General features: G+C 40.0%; 1 protein-coding gene across 2 annotated transcripts in view; it reads left to right on the top strand.

Moving 5' to 3' along the window:
- Nucleotides 1–1,349: 1,349 nt before the first annotated feature.
- The window catches only part of LOC149241833 (uncharacterized), a 28,928-nt gene continuing 7,448 nt past the window's right edge, over nucleotides 1,350–22,829 (top strand). For both annotated transcript variants that reach the window (XR_016245657.1, XM_089367600.1), the window contains exons 1-2: nucleotides 1,350–1,486; nucleotides 1,800–1,936. The gene's annotated coding sequence lies outside the window, so the exon portion shown is untranslated. The remainder of the gene's footprint in view (nucleotides 1,487–1,799; nucleotides 1,937–22,829) is intronic.

Genomic DNA, 22,829 nt, shown 5'->3' with positions numbered 1-22,829 from the left:
AAAAATTGTTTTTCTTTCTTTTGACAAATACATTACATTATGACTCAATGACAATTATGAAGACCGACACTAGTTACATTCTTCAATAGAAACAATGCTGGGCAATACAAGCATCACCACAGAGATAACCAAAGACCGCCTTCGAGAAATGTCCCAACCCCTAATAACCATCTGTGCCTTAGGTAGTGAGGTAATTGAAGCTTAGTAATGGAGGGTGCTAGGTGGAAGGCACTCTAGCACCACCTCTTTGCTCCTAATGTGGAGTGACGACGAGAGCTCATTCATATCAACCTTCGTACACTTGCCATGTTGTTCACCTAGATCGGGGAGTCAAAATTTTAATATAATTTGAAATGAATAATTATTAATGTTGATTAATATCCTATAAGATAAATATTAAATAACAATTTTAATTTATTTGAAATATATTTTTTTGGTTAATTGAGATTTATATTGTCTCAAAATATTAATTCTGTGTCAAGAGTCTAGGTGTATCAAAATTCAAATAACAGTTACCACTAAATAAATCACTGCTAAAATAAACTATTCTATTGAAAGTAAAAGACAACCAAAACAACTAAATAAAACATCGAGTATCCAATGATGATGATGATGATGATGATGGTGGTGGTTAACGTCCACTGAGACCAAATTGGTCTATCAGACCTACAATTTTCTTAATTTTTACTTATCTGGCTCCTCGTCTTTCTTGGCGAGATTGGTGTTGTAGCTTTCTTTTTTTTCTCTACGGTCTTCCAACTTCCTTTATCTTGCATCTCCTTCATCTCTTTTGGTTCTTGGGACATTGGTGTCTTAGCTTCGCAATCTATTGTGTTCGTTCTTTTGAAGATAGTCGGAGAAGAAGTTTGGTCTAGGAGATCTGCTTTGCTGTTAAATGAAGATTTATTTTGTGCGGTATTCGAATCCTCATAACTGTTGATTTGTTGGGGCGGGCTTTCTTCTTGCTTATCTTCAGAGCTGTTTCTTTCTTCCCTGATTTATTGTGACTCAGAGTTTTCTCTAGAATATTATTCTTTGATGACAATGTAGTGTTCTTTTTGTGCTCCTTCCCACCATGTAGATCTGTGGTGGTTTTTTTTAGAAAATTTTTTCTCAGAGGCTTTTGGGCAATTTTTGGCTAGATGCCCTGTCTCAAAGCAAGATCGACATCTGATGAGGACACTTTCATAAAGCTGAATAAGACCAAATTTTTGGCGCTTATCCTTAATAAAGCTGAAATTTATTAAAATAATATTAATATAAACTATTTTTTTAAGGTATATAACATATTTGCTCTTAAGGTGAGGTTTCTTACAAATTTAAACAAAACTTTGTAACAGTGTGCATAAACTCGGTACAATATGTTTGTTTGTTTTTAAATAAAAGGCGGGCAATATAATACCTGTGCGTGAATGCGCAAAGGATTATCCTTCATGTAGATTGTCCCAATGGTTCCACAACCTCGTGAGAGCATCCGAAATAGATGGTAAATGCAAATGTTTTTCAATTTTCTACTCTTGCCGGCGGCACAAACTTCCGCCAAATGCACCTAGCAGGAAATATTTAAATCTAAAACGTAATTCTCTCTTTGCGGGCTGTTACCGATTTCCACCTGCGATGGATCCCAGATGGCTTCCTCTCAAAAGTCAAAATAACTGCTATTTTTTTGGGTTCGTGTAAAAGTTCAAATTGTCTTGCCATTCCAAATCAATATTTCAGATAAAAGTTTATATTTGCAGTTTACTCTGAATTACGCCGATTATTTTCTAGATAACAATTACGTGTGTTTTATGTTTCAGGGCAGGAATTTCCCTTCAATATACTTAATTTGCCCCCGTCATCCGAAGCAGGAAAGAATTACTTAAAAAGTGTCAAGTTGGAAAGAGACTGGGAGCTAAGAAGCTTGCTCGCAGGCTTGGAACCATTGTTTAAACAGGTAGATATCAGTTTTATATGACAATACAATTGCGTTGTAGTTTCATAATCTTTATCAAAATAAACTCAACCTGAGATCAACATTGTGAAATGCCAGACTTATTCAATGCGGTCCAAGACTCTCTTGAATTTTATATTCGATTCATGTCAGAATTCCCAACACTCCCCATCATCCCTTTTCGTAGAGCTTCAAGAAATAGGGCCCGAGGGTTGAAATGGCCGATTTCCTTTGGTTATTGCTCAAAGATCGTCTGGGCCTTGCAACTCACCTCATCTGCTTGAATTACGTCACATAGGTTGGATGGACCACCAAAAAATGGAACCCTGATTCATACTCTATCAACCTCATCATTGAACACTCAGTCGATAGGTTGAAGATAAGTGCTCTGCGTATAGTTATATGGGTTTTGCTACCTTCCATATAGCATGAGGATTGTCCCAATATGAAGGCCCTGCCCAAATAAGTTGCAACTGGAGGATTTTGGTTTTGGAGCTGATGTGCAGATGCTTTGGTGCATATTTATTCATGGATTATCACTTTGATAGCATTATCATTCTATATGTTGGAGGCTTGCATGTTTGATCTTGACGGAGTGTTAACCTTAGAGTGTTTACTCATTTGTTGAACCCTAGTGCATTCATTGAGAGGGGAACCCATCAACTAAGGGCTTTCTCTAGGTATAATGGTTCATTATGTGATTTGCTTGCTCATTGAGGCGGTGCATTGGTTTGTTTGGTATGTTGGTATTCATATTGCTCTTTGTGCACTACGGTGAAGAACACACATCAACTTAGGGGTTCCTAAGGTTTTGGCATAATATTAGTTGAGTTGTGCACTTTGAAATTTATGATGGTTTACTTGGATGGTTGAGATGCTTTCTTGAGGAGCGCCCCACATGTGCATACTTTTCTACAGTGCCTCACTTCTTTGTAGCTTTTGTGGGTAGATGTGGTCAAACCCACAACACTCTAGCTTCCATTGTTATTTCCGGCATGCTTTAAGAGTTTTAGTGGCTTTTCACATTGATCCATGCTCTTGGCACACTTGATGAGGAGTTTGATTTGGTCATAATGCAGAAATTGAAGTTTCATGCACATTCTTCGAGGGCATCCTTGCTTTAAGGGGTTGTTATAACAACCATTGTAGTATTTAAAACACAAGTACAATATCTAGTTGTGACAAAATACTACATTGGCAGTTGCAAGACAATAAGCGAGAAGAGAGAATGAAAATTAGACTAAGTAGCTAAAAGACCAATTCAAATTTTCTTGTATTACATTGCATGGTTTGAGTGCAATTAAATAACACTACCATAGAGAGGGCCAATGCTCACTAAGTGTGGTTCCTTGTGCATGCACAACCAGTGATAAAGCAACTTTCCCTTAGTTCCAATTAACTAGGCCAAAAATGGAGTTGTAGGGTCTAAAATAGAGTTAGGGTAAATAATAGAGTTGACTAAGGATAGGATGAGCCAAAAATAAGTGAGAATTGAAGAAAAAACTCACATGATCACTCCTTACTCTAGAAGTACAAATAAATCCCAAAAATAGGACTAAAGCTCCAGAGATAAGGTTTCCTAGAATAAAGGGATAAGTGGATAAGGTTCTAGATAAGGTTTGTCCTCAAAAATAGGAAGGAAGTGTGCATTTGTGGATAAGGGGGCAAAGGATAAGGAAGTGCACATTAATAGATAAGAAATAGCCATGTCATTACCTAGTCACTGCCACATGCCAACCCATGCTAAAAATAGACATGCTCAGATATTTATTAATTCATGTATTACTTCACATGTATGTGTGTGTGTCTCTCTCTATATATACACACTATTCTATAATATACATTCATATTATAGGGGGCCTAATGTATAAATACTTTGATATTATTTAGATATACATTTTATTATCATTTCATTAATTCAATTAACCTTTAATATTAATTTGAACATAAATTAAACCATTCCATTTTAATTATTATATACCCTTAATCATTATAAATTTATAACCAGTGTTGATAATATTGCCGATATTTGAAAATATCTCGATATTTTCGGCAAAACGATATATCGCTGAGTAAATATCGCGATATTTTCCGTTTTGAAAATATCGGCTAAATATCTCCATATTTTGAAAATATTGGCTATGTTTAAAAATCTGAAAATTTTGATTTTTTATGTTTGCCGATATTTTTGCCGATATTACCGATAAAATGTTTTCAGGACGCTCGCTGATATTTTGCCGATATCGATATTTTCAACACTGATTATAACTATATTAAAAAATATATATATTTTTAATTCTTTATTGTCTCTAGTCAGCCTTGTTGAATTTTCCTTGGGCCCTAGATCTAGTCTATTGCTAACCAGACACATAAACAAACTAAAAACCCTCAACTTAACAAGCACTTTGCACAACGGAATTCTTCAGCAGTGAGATCAATTTAGTACACACAGATTTGAGCCCAAAGCATGATTATTTATTAATACATCAATAAAAGAATCATGGGGCTCCCATACCAGGGATCATGGCCCTCGATCACCAGTATAACTAGTATACATAGTATACAACACTAGGGCTTGTAGTCTGCAACCTCATATTTGCAATCTGCACACAAAGAAATAGACAAGAACAAACACATAACTTGCTGAAGTAGGCCATCTAGATTAGCCCTTTTTGCACTTGTTCTCCTTGACACCTAGCATGTCCTTTTGCCTCCTTAGATCAATTTGCTCTCAAGTGTATTTGCTTCTACAAAATACACTGTATACTCAACCCTAGTAGATTTGCTTCTCATAGTGGATTTTCCCATCAAATCACTGTACACTCAGCTCTCTAACAATCAGTTAACTCACAACAAATTTGTCCATCAACCCACTGCACACTAACCCTCAAAATGCACTTTGTTCACAACTACGTTTGTGAACAGACTTCACAATCTACCTTTGCAATTATCCAATGTTGAACAAAGAGCTCCTATTCGCAACCTCCAACACTTCAAAGCTCCATAAGGGTCTTGACCTTCTATAGAAGGATCAGATCCAACCTAAAGTATTTTAAGGTCTTTGCCGCCTCTCCTTTTTATCTGCATATTGTCTTGAGAATTCTCGCCCCCTTACTCAGCAACCTTAAGGTCTCAACCTACTTGTAGCAGAGACATTTGGGCGACGACCCTCTCAACATAGAGCATACCCTTGTTAGGGCTTTGACCCCTTTTCCTTGACAAATCGACTCTTTTCATACCCTCGACCATCACTCCCTTACACTTGATCTGCTTCAGACATGCTCAAAAGTTATTTGGTCCTCTTCTAGAGCTATTCTCTTCTATGGAAATGCTATAGTTTGACCTCTCTTAAGGTTTTGTTGTAGCGGCTACAACCACCCTCCAAAATTTTGGCCTGCACCCAATTTCGGAGCCTCCCTTGAGAGTTTCACTTGATGACTACACACCCTCAGGTTCACTCCGTGAGCTCGTGTGAGTCTTTGCATCCGCCTTGCTTGTTCATTTCATTCAAGTTTTTGCATGTTGGTGTCTAAGTCATGCTTGCGACCATGTTCTGGTTATGCTCAAAGTCTTTGCTTCGTGTGTACTTGTTGTGTCTGCTATGAAAGCATCTGTCGCACTCACACACAGAGTCACATTCACTGTCGCACAAGTGTCGTCATGGTCGATCAACGATCATTCACGAGTGTCGTGCTTGTCGCTTGCACCGTCGGTCAGTCATGTTGAACATGTGTGTCTAGATGGTTTGAGTCATTTCATTGTTGAGTCATGTGAGTGTGTGTTTGCACGATCACCTATGCATCTTTCGATCGTTCACACACTTAGTCATTTTGCCGAAGTTTTGACGACTGGACTCCCCTTTGACAGCCGGACCATCACCCCGCCATCGACTCGATCGACTGTCACCTAGAACAGTGCATAAGCACCAAGCAAGTCTTTCCAAGTTGCGCTGATCACAAGTGATCCAATCAGCTTTCATGCTGGCCACCCGGAGAGTCGGACTCGATAGTCACCTCGGGCTGACTCCCCTCAAAAATTGCGTAGAGGCTGCTGACCTTACCCACTCTGTTGATTGAGGAAATTGCGCAGACAGGCCAGACAAACCCCAAGTGCCCGTCCTTGTCTCCCTCAGAAAATTGCGCAGTTTTCCTAGTCAGTCCTCCCGATAGTCGACTGACTGCTTATCTAGGAAATTGCGCAGTTTTCATGAGCAGGTCTTTTGCTGCCCAGCAGTCTGCTCAACTCAGACATTGCGCAGAGATGATCAGCAGGCCGACCTCCCAGCCTCAGTGCAGTTTCCCTCACTAGCAATTCCTAGCAGCGGACTCTGCCCACTCGTTCTGGAAAATACGCAGATTCTGTTTGCCTTGCCTTCCTGTAGCCCATACTGTCCCTCCCAAAATTTGCGTAGTTTTGCCTTCCAGCCGAGCCAAACCTCGCGGACAGTCACTGTCGACTTGGATTGCCCATCTTCATCACCTAGTGACTCTTGCGTAGTTTTCATCAGCAGTGCCCGAAGCCATCATCTCGCCTCGCAACCTTGCTGCCTCTCTTGATCACCTACATCCGAAATGATCATGTGTCATGGTAGACTAGGAGGTTTTTGGATTTGATGTCGTCTCGTCATGAGTGACTGCAGGCACAGGTACACTAACAAACATGGCGCAACGACGAATGGGATGAATGAAGGGAGCACATGCAGAAAGACAAGTTCACCAATAGACAAACGAACGATGCATGCGAAGAGATGTGCTTGCGAACGAATGATCATGCAAAGATATGTTCACGGACGAACGGATGAGCAAACATGCAAGATATGCTCACGGACGGACGAACGGACAAACATGCACCTTTCACGAACAAACGAACCTGTTAAATTTTCCAACATACAAGCGAGGAGCAATGTGCCAAAGCAACATCAAGCGAACCAACAACCATTGAAGACTCCGTGTACCTTGCCATGCAGAGGTGAAGCTGTGACACACCATGAAAACATCCATCACCCAACAACATTGCGGCTCGACATGCACTCCAACAGTAGCATGAATGTACCAGCACTGTCATGTCGCCCACATCTCTACTATGGGCTATGTTGTCAATCAATGTAATGTAACGTGGAAGTCCAAGAGACCCACTTGTTGTATAAAGAGTCATGCAAAGTTGAAAAGACATGGAAGTCAAACGGTCATGAGGGTAGTCGAACAGCCACAAGGGTTAGTTTCACTCTTGGCTATAAATACTCCCTCATTTGTACATGAAAGGACTTTTCACCTCAGCTCCTCCCACATAGCCAAGAGTAAGCAGTGGCTCCAACGTCCCTCACACGGGGTTAGTGATGTATGGTGTAACAATGTGTCTTGGAACTTTCGCTTAATTCAGAAGCCTGCTAATAGGCCAGCACGTTTTCACACATGTATTGTATCTGTTGTAAGACTAATCTTTAACACTTGTAATGCATGTTGCTTGAACTCGTGTTTAACACTTGAACTAATTCACTTGTTGTAATACACATATGTTGATGAAAATGTGTTGTATATGCTGTTAACACTGTCTCGACTGTGTAGACTGCTCTCCCGGACATTAGACAGACCTTTCACATGCGGACTACTCCACTGCGTGTTATACATGTTATCTTCCCTTTTGTGTTGTGATTACTGCATTCGTGTGGACTGTTCCGTCGGACGCTATGCACGTCTTGTTGTGTTGTGTGTTCCTAGCAGAGTTGGGACTTCTCGCAACCGACTTGGGACTCACTCCCACCCTCTCCCTCTACAGTGAAAGAACCATTGACACAAGAGACAGGGACAATCACCAGGCACGTGAACCTCACTTCTCGCAAGACAAAGCAGACCACTCTCCTGTGCTAACAAGCAAGAGTTGAGGCAAATCTTTAAGATAATGGCAACCGGGCCATCGTATTGGATGTGACTCCCACACCAAACGGTGTGAGGTCTAGTTGGGACTTCATATCGGGGAGATCCTTGAGGTTGGCGGGTCCAGCATCGTCAATAGGTTTGTGGCTCTCCTTCTTGTATTAATGTTTAAACTCTGTCCATGGCCTTTCCTCAGGTCCCTGTACATGCAACCAAGTATCATGAGGCCCTTGTCCTGCATCCTTCAAGCCTCAACCTTGTATTCAACGCTACTCGACCTTCCTCTTTCAGCAAAAACCCTTGGCCTCTTTCATGGAGAGATCTCAGCTCCTTTTGCAGCCCTACTCGGCCTTTAGGTTTGGCTCCTCTAAGGCTACATCCTTCTAGCCTTCACACACAATGGGGTCCTTCTCATTGACGTGTCTAATGAACCTCTCCTAGGTTCTCTTTATACTTTTCCTTGGATCACTAGGAAACCTTCTAGATCTAGGGTTTTACTCTCTTTGACCCTTACAATAAATTATTATCTTTCTTTTGGTCCTAAACCCACACTTTGGGTCCAAAACCCCACTTTTGGGTAAATCGCCCAACAAACTCCTTTTTGTTGGGTTGTCCTCTCTCGGAAATGCCTTCTGAGCTACCCAAAATCTAATAGGCCTTAGGTTTTCATAACCATGCTTATCTACTATATATTCCTCCTTTGCTCTTCATATTTCCTCATGCCTTGACAATGGACCTTGTTGGTGGCTTCAAAACATTGACAATACATCCCACATTTGTGGATATTCCTTCATCAATAAACAATTCCGACCACAAAAGCTTGAAAAATGCCATAGACATACTATAAATAGTAACTGCTAAAAAGAGTAGGACCTCTCAAAGGGTAGGAAATGTAGGGTGGGTAATGTGCATGTACACCAATGAATATTTCCCACTTTACACTTATATATATGTAGATCCACTTTATGTGGGATTTGTTAGCATGATTTAAGTAGTGTGGCACTTCTTATTGGCACACATGTTGATGGCACCCTATGTTTGAGTAGTTGTTATAACAACTAATGGACTATTGGTTGCACATTGTCTATGGAACGCACTTTTGAAGTTGTTTGATAGCTTTATTGGAATGGCATCCTAGTTCATGGGCAAATATCTTTTGGCGAAGTGCCCGTATTGTTGCCAAATTAGTGCCAATAGATGTAATAAGGATTGCAAGATTTTATAATTGTGGTTTAGTAGAAATTTTGATAAGAAGTAAGGGAGTTATGGTGTTTGCAAATTTACCGACTTAAAACCCTCATATCATTTTGAGTTTGACCAACATTTTTGAGGAATGCCCCACTTTTGTTATTTAAGTGTTTTGCTTATTTGGGGAGGTTAAGATTAATGAATGCACTGGGTGGAGAATACCTTGCACATAAGGCTAAGCTTTGCATGTTCTTAAGGATATTTTAAGTGAGGCGTTTGCATGAGAAGGACAAATGGCACATCAAGCCTTCACACTTGGCTAAAGTTGCATCTTGGACAGAACATTTTGCATGGAAGAGAGGATATGTGACTTCACTAAATTATTTCTTATGAGGGCATTTTACCTTTGAGAGCTCTCTTATGTATTTAGTATTTTTCTATAATGGATTTATAAGCCACTAAATATTGTTAGTTTTTGATGATTTGGTAGCATCAGACAAGTGTTCTAGTCTCGATTTGTGCTTAAGAGGCTATGGAATAAGAGATTTCCAAAACCCAGAAAAAGGTTTTGCGAGATAAGCTTGCGAAGTGCCTTGATTAAATTAATTTGCCATCATTTAAATATTTCCTAAGTCTAACTTAGGAAAAGTGGTTAATTAATGAGAATTTATTGAGGATGATCGAGAATGCTCTAGAGACTCACATGGATCGAAGTTTAATATGATCTTAGCTGTTGACGAGGATCTAATCATGGTTTTTGAGCCTCCAACTAGAGATTATAAGAGCAAGTTGATGGGATGGAGATAGACATAAGAGGGGAGTGAGTTACCTTGGCAGATTGAGCTATCTAGTTGCAGTGATTCAACAAGGAAGTGAGTTCGAGCCAGAGAAGGAGAGCATCAATGATTGAGGGAGCAACAAAGAGTTCCCAACAATTTTCCAGTGCTAGAGAGGCATGAAAAGGGATGCTGAAATTATTCTATAGAGAGGTTGAAGAGGCAGTGCGAGTTATCGGAGAGAGGTCGTTTCAGTTGTTGAAAGCTGAAAATATCATCTAGAAGGAAGAGCGAATTTTTCCAGACGTAGAGGGAGGTAGGATTACTCACCTAGAGACAACTAGCAGGCTGTAAGAATTTCCCAGTCTAGGTAGTGCAAATTCCAGGCAGGTCAAGTTGTTGGAGAGAGAGTTCGAGTAGGCTAGAGGGAGGTCGAATTGTTGTAGAAGGGAGGAAATATCTCCCAGATTTTTTTCCAGATTATTTCCGGAGGATTGCCAATGATGAATCCAGATTATTGTACTCTCCATATTTGCTGCATAATAAAACAAACAGTCATCTATTGCATCAGTTTTCCCTTCAGGGTTTTTCCGCGGACTTATTAGTCCAAAAATTATTGTGTCGACTTTTATGGTGTGTGCATCTATTTTTCAATTCCTGATTTTATTTTCCGCAACATATTTTTTTGGTGAAGATTGCAATTGTGAATTATCTGATAATTGTCGTAAACAATTAAACTGTGAACAATTAGGAGAATAATATCCAGTAATTCCAATCAAGGATTTTTCACAAATATTACTTACCACTGAGGAGTTGAAGCTCAAATCTATATAAGGATTTTCTCTCTCCATTGTCAGGCATTAATCAATCTGGGAAGATCCCCTCAAGGAGACTAGATGAATAACTTGTGAGGGAAATTAGAATGCAAGGGTTCTTTCTTGCTAATGTGAGATTTATGTCTCCATCTCAATTGTTGTTGAAATTCAAGATAGCTATGGTCGACATTTTTCATCAAAGCATGGAGAAGAAATTACTTTTTGATCAACTACAAATCTGCTATATCACTCCTTCAAGTTGGCTTCTAGGGAGACATCATGTCGGTCTACAAGAGCTAATTAGGCCTCACACTACACCTATATATTGAGGCTCATTGATCCTCATTTGGACCATCAAGCAAGAAACGAATTTGGTCTGCAATCAATAGCAATTTCGGTCATCTATTACAGGCATATCCTCAAGTATGAAGGGTGAAAGAAATTCTACTACAACTGCATTGACTTACTCTTTGTCTGAAGATTAAAGCGAACTATATTGGATATATTACTCATTGATCGGGTTATCCTCTTGTGATCCGAATTGGATCATTATATTGTTTGTCATCCATCTCGATGCATTTGGAGTGGAAAAAGTGGAGAAATCAGCTCACGGGACTGTTTTTACCAGCGGGACCTAGTTTGGCGAAACAGGGTCTGAAACCTTTTAGGAGCGTTTTGGGGCATCAAACAATGTTTTTTGGGGTAAAACTTTGCCCCCAAGCGCAACACCTTTTCATGCTATTCTACACAAAGCTATCCAACGGCACAAGAATCGTGTCAATCGGAGTTCCGTATGCAAAAGTTATGCCACTCAGAAATTGACCTTCTTGTTTTCACACCTATAGTTCGGGAAGATGCCGCGTCAACCCCCATTATTCATGGAGAAGGGGCTAGCCACGTGTTTGTGATGTAAAAGACTTTAGAAGAGTCTATTTTGTAACTCTAGTTAAGAGTTGATGTAGTCAAACTTAACCATTAGTAGGTTATCGGGCTGTGTTATAACCAGGCCACTAAGAGGAAGAGGCATTCCATTATTTCGAGAGCATTTTGTTCCATAGCTGAGCAAAGATAGCTAGGAGAGATAGGAGGTAGAGCACACAGAGAGGATCTGTGCACTATAGCAGCCCATGGGCCACATGCATTACTTCTTTGTATTTTCAGCCATATTTCCAGACAAAGAAAGAGAGCGAAGCGGCCTCACCTTCCAACTGGGTTTTTGTTAAAATTGGCAACTAGGGCCAAACTCCATATGGGTCGCCTTATTTATGGCAACTAATATTTTTCTTGGATTCCTCTCTCCGAGAGGTGTAGGATTGATCTAAAGATCATTCGATTCCAACATGTATATATGGAGATATGAATTTATTTGTATTATTGACAAATTGTCAAGGTCGGCCAACGAGCAAAACAAACATTTTCACCCCCAGTTCAACCTCAACGTTGCATATAAAAGGAGACCTAAACTCATTATTCCATCATCTCATCCTCACATCTCTCTCTCTCCCCAATTGTTTGGGTACGCAAATTTGGGCAGAATCTCTCACATGTGCGAAGGCAGAAGGACATTTTTGTTTAGGGTTGTGTTGACTAGTTTGACTGAATTTTTGAGATGCTGTTTTGACAACGTTGACCTCTCTTGGATTGCGGATTGGGTGAGGTTGCTTCTCCTTGGCAGGCCGTAGATTTGGGCACGCAAACTGAGGTGATCTGACCTCTGGTTTGACCAACGTTGACTGCTCTAGTTGCTGGCTGCAGGTTGACTTTTGTTGACCAGTGTTTGACTGGATTTTTTGGATTGTTTTGCGCTGATTCATCTTGTTGTTGGAGGCCGAGTTGACTGGGCTTTGACCGAGCCGATTTGGAGGTCAAATCTGACGTGTTTGACCAACGTTGAATTTGCTGGTTAGGGTTTGTTGTTGCTGTCATAAAATATCAAATTTGTATATTTGTACTATCTCTCTCTTTGCTGAACTATTGAAGAATATGAGAAGAATTGATCAAGGGTTTCGCCACATTGGGGTTTGTCCCTGACTGGTGCCATATCTTGTGTCCTCTTGTCTTGGCTTGTCTTCTACTATTTAAGAAAATTGAAGTAAATTGCTCTTAAGCATAGAACATACCAAAAATTAATAGTTTTTTCCCGAAAGGGTTTCCCACAGAGCATATCTTGTGTATTATGTGTGTGAGCTTATTTTTTCGTTCTCTACTTTTTTGCTTGATTTACTTTTACATGCTTGCACTAATTACAATTATTTTTTCAGATCTAGAAATTAAATAAAACTGTAATAGTGTCGAATCTCAGATTTGAAATATAATATTATCAGATCTGTTGTGACGAGCTATCTAGTGGAATATCCACGGCGGTTTACGGATCATTTGGTATCAGAGCAAGTTTCTTTGGGTATTTTGTGGAGATTGTAGGGATCTAGATCGACGGGGCCAAAAATTGTAAAACCCTAATCATGGGCGACGAATATGTAAACAAACCTCGTGATCTTGCAGAGGTGAGGTTTTCGCGGCTCGAAGAACAAGTCGCGGATATAAACTGCAATGTAAACCTCCTCATGGTGGCCCTAAGCAATAAGCTGGGGATATTTGGAGAAGAAGGGGGTTTGAATGTAGAGGACAAATCAAAAGGGGGATCGGGAGATCGGGAAGACGTAGACAACTAACCGAAGAAAGAACTTGGAAAAGATCAACCCAGTTCGAGTGCCATGAACCAATCCCTGTTTAAAGTGGAAGCAAAAGTCGATATCAAGCCATACAACGGCGAGATCGATGCTCTGAAGCTGAACCATTGGTTGCAATAAATGGAAGTTTATTTAAGTGTCCATCAGATTGAGGAAGGGTAGAAGATCTCATTCGCGCGGCTGAAATTAGAGGGACATGCATTGACTTGGTGGGAGAGCCACATAGAAACCCTGAGGTTGGAGGGAGAACCTCCAGTGACTAAGTGGGAGGATTTCAAAACCCTCTTTAAGTCACAGTTTTGTCACATTGGGTACGTGGAAGACCAGTGGATCCAGTGGCATTACTTCAGGCAAAAGCTGGGTGAAAGCATGCAGGAGTACACCACAGAATTCAGAAAGATGGCTATAATGTTGGATATCTCTCCAAAGAACCCAAATGTACTCCTCAAGTATTTGGGGGGTCTGCATCGCCATTTGCGTGAGCAAGTGATGCTGTTCAAGCCCAAAACGGTGGACGAGGCTTGTGTACAGGCATAGTACCTGGAGAACATAGGCCTAAAAAGAGCGCAATCAAGTGGATCGAAGCAAAAGGAGCAACAAGACGCTTCTAAGGATGGGAAGAAGAAGCAAAAAGGGGGAAAAGATAAAAAGACGACAACCACAACACACCAATGTAAAGATCCTAGCAACCACTGCAACATTGATGGCCATACAGAGGAGAAGTGCTGGAAGTTGCATCCAGAGCTAAACTCGAAGAACAAGAAGAAATATAATAAGAAGAAGAATCTCATGGCCACTGATTCGAGCAACCAAGTTGAAAGTCAGTATGTAGAGGAGTCAATAAGAGGCAAGGCATCCCTAGAGGGGTGTACTAAGAAACAAAAACAACAATTGGAGGAGTTGTTATAGATACAAGGACGTTTTCTGAGAGCCTAAAGGGTTACCCCCTACGAGAGAAGTGGAGCATGAGATCCAGCTATTGCCAGACTCCCCATTACCAAATATTGGGCTATACAGACAATCTGTTATAGAAGTAAGTGAGGTGAAGAAACAGTTGTAGTAGCTACTGGAATAGGGTGTCATTCGACCGAGCACATCACCATGTGGGTCACCGATCATCATTGTGCCAAAGAAGGATGGGACTTGGAGGATGTGTATAGATTACAGGGCGTTGAATAAAATCACGCTTAAGAACATATACCCCCTGCCCAGGATAGACGATTTGCTAGATCAGTTGCAACAAGCAAAGTATTTCACCAAGTTGGACTTGAAGTTTGGATATCACCAGGTTCGAGTCAAAGAAGAAGATACATGGAAGACCGCCTTCAAAACTAGGCAAGGTTTGTATGAGTGGTTAGTTATGCCATTTGGCCTATGTAATGCACTAGCTACATTTATGAGATTAATGAATGATGTACTGTGCCCTTTTATAGATTCATTTGTTATTGTCTATTTGGATGATATACTGGTATATAGTGCTACCTGGGAGGAGCATATTTCACATTTGACGCAAGTGCTGGAAACATTGAAGAAGCACCAACTGCTAGCAAATCTCAAGAAGTGTGAGTTTGCGCAGCAGTCCTTGGTGTATTTGGGATATGTGATTGGTGGAGGAGAATTGAAGATATATCCTTCCAAGATGGAGGCCATCATGAAATGGCCGGTGCCTACTAATGTTACTGAGGTTAGGAGTTTCATTGGAGCAGCACAGTACCTGAGGAAATTCATAGCCTCGTTTTTAGCAGTAGCAGCACCGCTCCATGCCATAACAACAAGTGGCAAGAGTTTCCAGTGGGGAAAAGGGCAGCAAAAGGCTTTCGATGAGTTAAAGAAGAAGATTAGTGAAGCACTAGTTCTGGAATTACCAAACTTGCAATGACCCTTTGAAGTGGAGACATATGCGAGTGGGTATGCTATGGGAGCTGTCTTGATGCAAGGAGGAAGGCCCGTTTGCTACCATTCTGAAGTATTTCATGGGGCAGTTCTTAACTACCCTACTTACGATAAGGAGCTCCCATAAAGTTTGCAGCACTAATTTTAGGTGTTCCTTATGTTCTTCTTCATTTCTAAAGTATACCAGAATATCATCAATAAATACTAGTGCAAATTTGTCTAAATATTTATTGAGTATATTGTTCATTAAACACATGAAAGTTGCTAGGGCATTCGTAAGACCAAATGGTAACACTACAAACTCGTAGTGCCCATATCTGTCCTAAATGCTGTTTTATAGATGTCCTCATTTTTAATTCTCAACTTATGATATCTTGTTCTTAGATCGATTTTGGAAAAGATGGTGGCTCCCCTTACTTGGTCGAATAAATCATCAATGCGAGGCAACATAGACTTATTCTTGATAGTTAGCTTGTTTAACTGACGATAATCAATGCACATTCTAAATGTGCCATCTTTCTTTTTAACAAAAAGTACAGGTGCCCCCCATGGTGACACACTAGGCCTAATATATCCTTTATCTAGCAGCTCCTGTAACTGCATCTTCAACTCCAATAACTCTGGTGGACTCATCCTGTAAGGTGCTCTAGACATTGGGGCTGCACTAGGTACCAAGTCTATGGAAAAGTCTATATCTCTATGGGGTGGTAGACTGGGAATTTCCTCCGGAAAGACATCTAGAAATTCCTTAATGATTGGTACAGTATCCAATTTTAGCTCTTTGCTTTGCTGTTCACTTTCTTCTACATGAACCATAAATATTGACACCCTTTCTGGGCATTCTTTTTCATTTGCAGGGCTATAATTTGCCTAACTGATATTGGTTTTGGCACACCTTGAATTGTTTGAGTTTGTCCTTGCTGGTTTACACAAGTCACTGTTTTTGATAGGCAGTTTATAAGGGCTGCTTGTTGCTCCAGCCAATCCATTCCAATTAATATATCATAAGACCCAAGGGGAAGTACATTTAAGTCTACTGTTGTTAAGTAACCATTTAAATTAAGTTGACATTGTTTCACTTGGCTAGTGACTCTTCTCTTGGTGCATGTTGCTAATTGCACCAGCCAAGCTGTTCTATATTTTTCAGTTTTCAGTTTACATTTTTCCACTATTTGTGGTCCAACATAGCTTAGACTAGCCCCAAGGTCAATTAAAACAGAAACAGATTGGTTGGTGAGAGTACCTTCTATCTCAATCATTGTGGATTGATGTTTCGCTTGTCTATCCTCCAAGGCTGCACTTATTCTTGGAATATTCCTAGCAAGGTCATTCATTGTAGTAGCTTCATGGACAACTTGTATATTTTGTACAGACTTGGGGTTGTGTGGACAATCTCTCAACAAATGAGGTTCGCCACACCCCCAACATTTCAGTGATCCCTTCTCCTTGTCTCCATTACTTCTTTTAACATTCAAATCCATGGTTTTTGACCTCGCCTGAGAATGTGCTTGCTGATTTACATTCACCTTGCTGAACTTTTTCCGCTGATGATTCCTGCCAAAGTTCTTAAGATATCCTGGTTTTTGTCATTTAACTCCCATTGTGGCTTTGGTCCTATCCTTATTCTGCCAAATCTTAGAACCTTCACCCTTGCTTTAAACTGTTGGTAGCATAACCTTGCTTTCCTCACAACCTCATCCATTGTTTTTGGGTTATCAAACTTGATCCGTTCCTTGTAAACTGTAGGCAAGAATTTCACGAACCGCTGCACTTTAGCTTTTTTTTTTCTTTAAGATAAGGGACGTATCTTAGTAAGTTTGTAAATTTTGCTACAAACTCATCCATGGTGAGTTGTCCTAATCTTAATTCATGAAACTCTTTGGCACGGTCATCATAATATCGCTCACTTAAGTAGTGATTCTTAAACTGTTTGCGGAATTCATCCCATAATACTGTTTTTTCCTCCAGCAAATGTACACTCTTCGCCTCTTCCCACCATAGGGAAGCTTTGCCTTGTAATTGATAAATAGCTAATCTAGCTTTCAGATTGCTTTCATAATCATAAACCTGAAAATACTTGGTCATATTCAATAACCAGGCTTCTGCATCCTCCTCCTTCTCCCCATCAAAAGTAGGGGGCTTGATCTTCCAGAATTCTCCTTGGAGTTATGTTTGTTTCTTCCATTTAGATTTTCGGTGATAAGTTCTATTTGACTCCTTTCCTACCAAATTTTTCTGATTCTGCCCCTCCTTCCTTCAATACCTCTGGTTCCACCGTCTTATGGCTTGATTTTTTTCGTCAAACTTCTAATCATCTTTTCTTGCTCCTCGTTGTCATGCATCAAACATTCATTGCCATTTCTTAAATATGCTAATTCTCATTGCAGATTTCATATGACATCCATGAATGGATTAGTAGTTGGGGTAGCTCCATCCCCCAGTTCCCCAGTTCAACATACAAACTGTCCCTTGTTGGGATGGTAGGTGTTTCTTCAACCATCTTACTGAATATGTCCTTAGCTTATTTACCCTTCAGTTTAGACAAAAAAATCGATTGTTAGTTTTTTTTTCCAATATCTTTTCAATCATACAATTCACACTTCTATTCATTGTTTATTTTTCTGTGGTGGTGCATTAAGGCCCAGTGGAGAACATGGGTTCTGATACCATCTATCACATCTCCCTATTAAAAGTACCAATTTTTTGTTTTGTTTTCTAACCTAACTTACTTCCTTTAGTCAAATATAAATAAACTCATCTCTAGCAACAATTATACTACTGCCACTATAATAAATATCTTCTAATATTTTCCAGACCACCATATGCTTGGCCTGTATACATTATGTGTGTATAGTTTGCTATCATACTATGTTTTTGGGATTAGGTTTCCAAAGTATTGCTAGTGTTGCTATAATTTCTTAAACTTCTACTTTGGATCAATGTGTGTCACTATAGCTCAATGTTACCATGATTGGTTTATTTTCTTTCTTTGGTTCATGCACATCCTTTATACTTATTTATACATATATTTACCCCAATGTTAACTTCAACGCTATAGGTTTTGAACTCTCACACACTTTAATCACCAATACCTAGGGACACCTTGGTTAACCTTATTAGGAGAGGGGCGCTAATGAATGACTATGATAGTATTTTTTTTTTTCTTCTATGCCCTACAATGGTCGTATGGTTTATGTCTATGCACCACACGCCCTAAGCTTGTTAATGGGCCTCTGCCTGTCATGCTCAGAGTACAGAACGCGCCAGTCCAACACTGCCACATAGCCCTCTTCACGTGATGAGTTGAGGGGTGTTCACGTGATGATCTCTGGGTTCTTGGTTTGTGTTTAACGGTGGCAATGGCTCGATGAGAGATCAACGAACGGAATTGCTTTACTCGAACCCTAGTCCTTTTTTCCTAACCTAACTTCCATTCAGTCGCATTTGCCGCCGCGTTCGGTGTTTGGAGGGTTTTGTAATGACCAAACACAGTAACCAGAATCTGAAATACAGAAAGCCTGAAGAATTTAAGTTTGTACTTACCTTAAACACTACTGATTCTGCTACTGAACTGGTGATTTTGCTGATGATGTCGTGGCTATTTTGATCCAATCTCCGGGAGACCAATACCACCCAACCAGACTGAGCAAACCTAGTTGCTCAATCCAGAAAGCTTCTCAACAGAAGCTCTCTGTCCCTCCGTGCCCAGAACCTCAGACCGCTTAAAGCTCTTCCAATGGATAATTATCTTCCTCCTGGTTTTCTCCTGGTGAATTTCTGCTTCTGGTTTTTTTGCTTCTCTCTTGTTTTCCCCCCTCTTGGTTCAGCGCTCCGGTTTTTATCTGCGGGCCTGGCGGTGACCACCCTCCTACCTGCAGCCACCGCCTTTCCTCCTCCCGACACGCCTCCATGCACTTACGGCTCTCAGATATTTCCCTGCTGACATAGCGCTCTGTTATAAATGTCCTACTGGGTTAAGCGTCCCCTTTTATAAGGGTGCTTCATATGATTTTATTTTTATTATATAGTTTAATTTTATAAAGTTTAATTCATATATTTTATAAAGTTTAATGGTTTATATTTAAAAAAAAAAACTTAATCATATTTATTTTAAAGTTCATCATTTTTGTTTTAATATAAGGATTTAAAAATTTATATTTATAAGGCTTCATCATATCAGTTTTCTTATAAAGTTTAAAACTTTATATAGTGGATTAGTTTAGATGGGTCGTTACATACACTCCTCCTTCTGAAAACTTCGTCTCGAAGTTAGAGTTTTAGGTTTAAGGTTTTAATGGACATGACTTTTTCTATTCAGGTTCCCAAGCTATTCTAAAATCATCCTATCCTCCCTAATCTCTTCTGCTCCCATCCTATCCGTCCTCTACCGGAGTATGCCATGGCGTCAGTTTTACTGACCTGACCATTCATAAACTCTAAGGTGACAGCGTCGGCTATACCTACCTGATCCCCAGTAGGCATCCGGCAGTCATCATCACATGTCTAGGGGAGCGTGATCCGCACAGTCCTCCCATGACTCCAGGGTTCGAAGGATAAACGGTGGGCAACACCTCCACCCCTCCTAGTAGAATTTAGGGTTAATACCCTATCATAGAATCACTTGGAGCTTTAATTGTTCTGAGGTTCTGTCATCACGTGGTCATCCCGGTAACTGCCTATTACCTGCAATCATACACTTATCCATGCATCCGTAAAATGTGCATCAGCATATTCAAAATAACTCACATATTATTCTTTTATGAATTCATCTATGATACTACAGTACAACATATTTTGCCATATCCCATGTATGTCTTTTGACGTTCATCTAGAATGCATTCACTTCCGGATTGCTATCCCATTTGATCATATTGACATAAATAAGTAAATCAGATCTATAATATCTTAATTTCTATCAGAAGAAAAATTATTCAACTGTCTTAACTTTACTTCGGCAACTATAATTTAGTAAAATGAACCACATATATTGTTTTGGTATCCATGTACCAGCAGGAATTAAACATATATTATGTCACAAATTTCCATGTTTATCCATAATCATTCAAAATGTTTCTGAGTCTCTGATTGTAGTGAAGTAAATATATACTAAACATAGTGTAAAGTTCTTCAAAATGGACATAAATTAGGGTATCTCTGACATATGTCCTCTGTATTCTCCCAAGTTGCTGATCCAGGACTATACTTGTCCCATTGGACCTTAACTTGGTCCACCAGGCGGTTCCTCAGCTGTCGAACTCTACGCTCCAGTATACGTAACGGTTCGACCGTTATGACTCCCTCGTCCGATACCTGCAATTCCTTCCATTGAAGGTTATGAGATAGATCAGCTATATAATGCCTTAATACAGAAACATGAAATACATTATGAATTCTATGCAGGTGAGGTGGCAGGGCAAGACGATAGGCAACAGGTCCAACTCTTTCCACGACTTTAAACGGTCCAATAAATCGGGGCGACAACTTTGTCCCTTTTCCGAATCGAATAGTACTTTTATTTGGTTTGATGCGGATGAAGACCTGATCCCCTACTTCATACCTCCTATCAATTCGGTGAGTATCAGCATAACTCTTTTGTCTATCCTGTGCTTCCTTTAATCGTTGTCTAATTTGTCTTACCTGCGCTTCCATTTCATGGATTAACTCTGGTCCTATTATCACTCGATCTTCTAACCTGTCCCAACTTAACGGTGTCCTGCAAGGTTTGCCATATAAAGCTTCAAATGGAGGCATCCCAATCGAACTGTGGTAACTGTTGTTGTATGCGAATTTGACTAAGGGTAAATACTTTTCCCAGTGTGATTGCTGGTCCATCACATACATTCGCAACATGTCTTCAAGTACTTGATTTACTCTTTCAGTTTGCCCATCAGTCTCAGGATGGTAAGCAGTGCTTAAATTTAGCTGAGTACCTAAGGCTGTTTGCATGCAAGTCCAGAATCTGGAAGTGAATCGCGAATCTCTATCGGATATAATCTTCTTAGGTACTCCATGAAATCTGATAATTTCATTTACGAATACTCGAGCTACGTCAGCAACATCGTAAGTATCTCTTACCGGAATGAAATGGGCGCTTTTTGTTAATTTATCCACCACTACCAGAATGGCATTGTGTCTTTGAGAAGTAAGAGGTAGTCCAGTGATAAAATCCATAGAAATGGTCTCCCATTTAGACATAGGAATGTCGTGGGGTTGTAAGAGGCCCGCTGGGTGACAATGATCTGCCTTTACTTGGTGACATTCCAAACATTTTGCAACAAATTGAGTGATATCACGTTTCATGCCTGCCCAAAAGAAGAGTTTCTTGGTATCCGCATACATTTTCCCTACTCCAGGATGAGCACAATATGCTGCTTTGTGGGCTTCCCCAAGGATGGTATCTCGAAGATCTTTATCATCAGGAATGTACATCCTTCCATGGAATCGTAAGATCCCATCGTTTTCTAATTCATAACCCTCAAATTTAGATTCTTTTGACTTAATACCCTCAAGACTTGCTCTCACCTTTAAATACCAGCTGTCTTTTATAAGATGATCCAGTACTCGCTGTCTTAAGTCTACTTTAATGGGTATGAGGGAGAATATCCGAGGTCTCCTGCTTAAAGCATCTGCTACTACGTTTTCTTTTCCCTTAATGTATGATATTCCGAAGTCATACTCACTTAGAAATTCACTCCATCGCCTTTGCCTGGCATTTAAGTCTCTTTGGGTGAACAAATATTGTAGACTTTGATGGTCGCTTTTAAGTATAAAACTTCGTCCCACTAGATAGTGTCTCCAAATCTTTAAAGCTAGCACTACAGCGGCTAATTCTAAATCATGAGTAGCATAGAGCTCTTCGTGAGGTTTTAACTTTCTGGAAGCATATGCTATCACTCCCCTATCCTGCATCAATACTGCACCCAGCCCTTGCTTGGATGCATCAGTACATACCGTAAAGTCTTTGCCCATATCGGGGACTCTTAGGATTGGTGCACTGGTGAGTAGTCTTTTGAGTTCAGAGAATGCTTTATTACATTCCTCGGTCCATTCATACTTAACACCTTTGCGCTGAAGGGTTGTGATTGGCTTTGAGATTTTGGAGAATCCCTCCACAAGTCTCCGGTAATAACCGGCTAAACCCATAAAGCTTCGTATCTCATGTGCATTTTTCGGTATTGGCCATTCCATGATCGCTTTTACCTTCTCAGGATCTACTGAAATCCCTTCACCTGATATGATGTGACCCAAATAATGAATCTTTTCCTGAAAAAAAGAACACTTGGATAGTTTTCCATATAACTGACGTTCTCTAAGGCAGGACAATACTATCCGCAAATGATCTTCATGCTCTTCTTCATTCTTGGAATAGATGAGAATATCATCTAAAAAGACTTGCACAAATTTATCAAGATATTGACGGAAAACACTGTTCATAAGATTCATGAACACGGCTGGCGCATTTGTTAACCCAAATGGTACCACAGTAAATTCATAATGTCCAAAACGTGTCCGGAATGCAGTCTTAGTTATATCATTTTCAGAAATCCTTAGCTGATGATACCCTGATCGAAGATCAATTTTTGAAAAGATAGCAGCTCCTTTCATTTGATTGAAAAGATCATCGATTCGCGGCATAGGGTATTGATTCTTTACTGTAGCTC

Source organism: Pinus tabuliformis, chromosome 8 (assembly GCF_031772625.1).
Source record: "Pinus tabuliformis cultivar Carrire ecotype Pingquan chromosome 8, CPIR1, whole genome shotgun sequence".
Lineage (NCBI taxonomy): Eukaryota > Viridiplantae > Streptophyta > Pinopsida > Pinales > Pinaceae > Pinus > Pinus tabuliformis.
The sequence above is the reverse complement of the archived record's forward strand: the minus strand, read 5'-3'. Positions and strand labels throughout refer to the sequence as shown.